This window comes from Garra rufa, chromosome 14 (assembly GCF_049309525.1).
Source record: "Garra rufa chromosome 14, GarRuf1.0, whole genome shotgun sequence".
Taxonomy (NCBI): Eukaryota; Metazoa; Chordata; class Actinopteri; order Cypriniformes; family Cyprinidae; genus Garra; species Garra rufa.
The window spans coordinates 16758606-16762846 of record NC_133374.1 but is presented as its reverse complement, the minus strand read 5'-3'; positions in this window follow the sequence as shown (position 1 = coordinate 16762846).

Here is a 4241-nt window from a genome sequence, read left to right as displayed (position 1 = left end):
GCCTAACAACGTCCAGTATCAAAGATAAAATTAACACATATTTTTTTATTAACCTACTATTACTACTTGCAAAATTTCTTATTCACCACTGCAAATTCACTCAACAAATTCCTTTATTTATTATTTTTTTTAAAAAAGAGGTTCAACAGTATATCCAAACTATTTCATCATCCAAAAATCTTAAGGCTTCTAAAACTGTCAATTTGTTTCATCTTTTTAATGTACCTTGGCAATAAAAAAAAAAAAAAAAAAGTCCAGTACGTATTGGACCTGATCCAGCTACGTCATCGCGCTACAGGCTGCAGTGAGGACCTCTTGTTAATATCTCACAATTGCAAGTTTATATCTCACAATTCAGAGAAAACATCAAAATTTTGAGCTTGTATCACGCAATTCTGAGAAAAGGTCAGAATAGTGACTTTATATCTCGCAGATCTGACTTTATAACTTGCAATTGCAAATTTATATCTCACAATTCAGAGAAAAAAAAGTTAGAACTGCGAGTTTGTATCATTCAAATTTTGAGAAAAAAAAGTCAGAATTGTGAAATAAAAAGTCACACCTTTTTTTATTATTCAGTGGTGGAAACACTGTTCCTGTTTCAAATCAGCAGAAAAATGACTAATCAACTGAATTCCAAGAAAAAAAGCCAGAATTGCAAGTTTATATCTCACAATTTAGAGAAAAGGTCTGTATTGTGAGTTTGCATCACGCAATTCTGAGGAAAAAGTCAAAATAGTGACTTTATATCTTACAATTCTGACTTTATAACTTGCAATTGCAAGTTTATAGCTCACAATTCTGAGAAAAAAAGTCAGAATTGTGATTTTTTTATCTCGCAATTTTGACTTTATAACTTGCAATTGCAAGTTTGCAAGTGCAGAAAAATGACTGATCAACTTCCCCTTTCAGCTGACATCACTACCTATTAGTTAATGTTCATCAGATGTTCATTAAATTCATTTAGACTAAAGTTAGACTAAAACAGTTAATAGTTAACCGTAAAATTTGTTGTTTAAGGGACAGTTCACCCAAAAATTAAAATTGTGTCATTACCTTCATGTTGTTTCAAACCCCTAAGACCTTTGTTCATCTTAGGTCGTTATTTTTATTTTCTTCGTGAACAACAGTATTCTCGAAGCTCTAAACAATACAGTTGAACCACTGATATCACATGAACTATTTTTACAATGTCCTTACAACGTTTCTGGGCCTTGAACATGGTAATTGTGTTGCTGTCTATGCAGGGTCATAAAGCTCTTGATGAATGACGGTTTTGCGGGTTTGGAACGAAATGAGGGTGAGTAATTGACAACAGAATTTTCATTTTTGGGTGAACTATTCCTTCAAATACCACTACAGTGATAAATCCTGCCTTTTTACAATTCAGTTCTTTTCTGAAATTGCTTTATTCTTGTTAAATATCCTGTTTAATTCTGAAATGTATCACATTGCCGAAGTGGAATGGGTTTGCAAATGCTATTTCTAATTGGTCTTTTGATTTTCAAAGTTATGAACATGTCAAAAAGGCAAATAATTGCAGGAAATAAAGAGTTTTTTAAAAGGTTGTATTTTGAAATACTGTAACATTCTGGCATGCAGTGCCGCCATCCACACAATACAGAGCTGCAGTAGATCATAGAGACTATCAGTGCCAATGCTTTCTACAATCTTCCTACAAAAAGCCTTCCGATGCTTTTGGGAAATGCAGCCCAGATATATATACTGTATATCCAAACTCACACAAATGCCAGAAAAAGTAAAAGTAAAAATAATCACATTCCCTAAAGCAATGACGATGTGCATCTAAGCAGCAATTCTGTACACGGAAAGGGAAACCCTCTCAATTTGATTTGAATCACAAATTCGACTCAATTAGCCTACTTTACCAACATCTTCCCCCCGTTTTTCCACGGTTTTAGCAACAGCAGCTAGCACCTGAAGGTTAAATCTAACAACAATTCCATGAGGTTATAAAAAGCTCTAGTGACCCAGTTTCCATTTGCACTCCCCCTTTTATCTCGACAAGCCATGAAAAAGAGGCAGAAACAGAGAAGATGTCAGAGCTGCGCAGAGGGAAGCGTGCGTTTGGCACCGGTGGGGAGTAAGTGACCCTTGGACAGATGGAAGCACAGCATGTCTGGCAGAGACAGTGTCGGCCTACCCAAACGGGTCATGCAGTCGCCACCATGAACCCTGGCCTCAGACAAAATAAGGCTTGTTGGGCTTTCGTTTGGGCAGAGAGAGGAAATGGCCGATTTTCAACAGATTTTCTTTTTTTCTGTTTTTGATTTAAACTAAATTAAGAGTATAGCCTATCAATATTAGGCCAAAAAGGTATTTATTGCTTGAATTGCCTAATGAAGTGGACAGAATTTGAAATTTGAGACTTGAATAGGAGCCGCACTATGTAGCCTACTGTTCATTCATTAACTGAAAACAGCACAGACCAAAAGATCAACTGGCATTTAAGAATCGATATTGGTTCATTAAAATGAGAATCTATTAAAATCGAGAAATCAATTTTTTATATGCATTTTTTACTGCACTGTCGTCCTGTAGGTTCATGATTAAAAATGAAAATGTGAATAAAAGTAAAAGCAATTAAATGTGTTATTATAATTAAAATATGTAAATTAAAATGACGGGTAATAATAGATTATGACAGAATTTTTGCTTGTGATTATGTTTTTAAGTCACATTCATTTTGGTTCATACTATTGGGTAGGTTTAGGTGTAGTACAGATTGTACATTATTTTAACATTTCATGGAGCATTAGAGTTATAGCGCCACTTTGCGGTCATTTCAAGTCAGAACTGCAGTGACACGTAGAAAACCAACATCACATAAAACGTAACATATGCATGTTCATCTGTTCCGGAGAAAAAACACTCTTTTAACGCCACCCAGTGGACATTTTTCACGTCTTTTCCCAGAGGCACGTTTCTGGCATGTTCCAAATTACATGACAAAAATTGTAGTTAGTAACGTAATCCATTACATTACACATTTTAGGTAATATAAACTGACTAGTTTTAGATTACTTTTGACCTATCTTGTTTATCACATAGATTTAAATAGGATACCATATTGATATAAAAATACAAATGAGTAAGAAAATATATTCCATTTGTCGCTATTAGCAAAGTGCGTTAAACATTACATTATGTCAAGGTTTCCCAAACTGGGGTTTGTGAAAAAACTGCGGATAATTTGTAGATAGTTTGTAAAGAAAGCTTAATTAAAAAAATCATAAAAATGTAAAATCATAAAAATGTTACATTAAAATCAATCATTTTAAAATGAATCAAAATAAAACACTTACTAAAAAAGTTATATTTTCTTTTTTAAATAATATATAATTATATAATCCATAAAAAAATAACTGTAGGCTAAGTACAAGTATGATAAAATGTAATTTAATCTTATTACAAGTACTTCATTTTTGGAATTGGATTATGTTATCCAGATTACATCAATTACTACCCAGCTCTGTATGTAGGTATATTTATTTATTTATTTTACGTATATTTGTTATTAAATATTTATTTGTAGGTCACAGCAGCAGTAAAGGCTTCAGATGGAGAACAGCAAAATAAAATAAAATAAAATAAAATAAAATACAGCAAAAGCAGTAATATTATGAAATATTTTTACTATTTAAAATAACAGCTTTCTATTAAAAATACATTTTAAAATGTAATTTATTCCTGTGATCAAAGCTAAATTTTCAGCATCATTACTCCAGTCTTCTTCAGTGTCACATGATCCTTCAGAAATCATTCTAATATCCTGATTTGCTGTTCAAGAAACTTTAATTATTATTATCATCAATATTTAAAACAGTAAATGTATCATGATTATTTGATGAATAGAAAGATCCAAAGATCAACGATAAGTGATGATTAAAAAAAATAATTTTACAAAAGATTTCTATTTCAGATAAATGCTGTTCTTCTGAACTTTCTATACATCAAAGAAACCTTAAAAAATATATACTCTGCTGTTTTTAACATAATAATAAAAAAAAAAAAAGTTTTTTTACGGAGCAAATTAGAATATTAAAATGATTTCTGAAGGATCATGTGACTGGAGTAATGATGCTAAAAATTCAGCTTAGAAATAAATTACATTTTAAAATATATTCAAACAGAAAAGCAGTTATTTTAAATAGTCACAATATTTGACAATATTACTGCTTTTGCTGTATTTTGCAGGTTTGGTGAGCAGAAGAGAATTC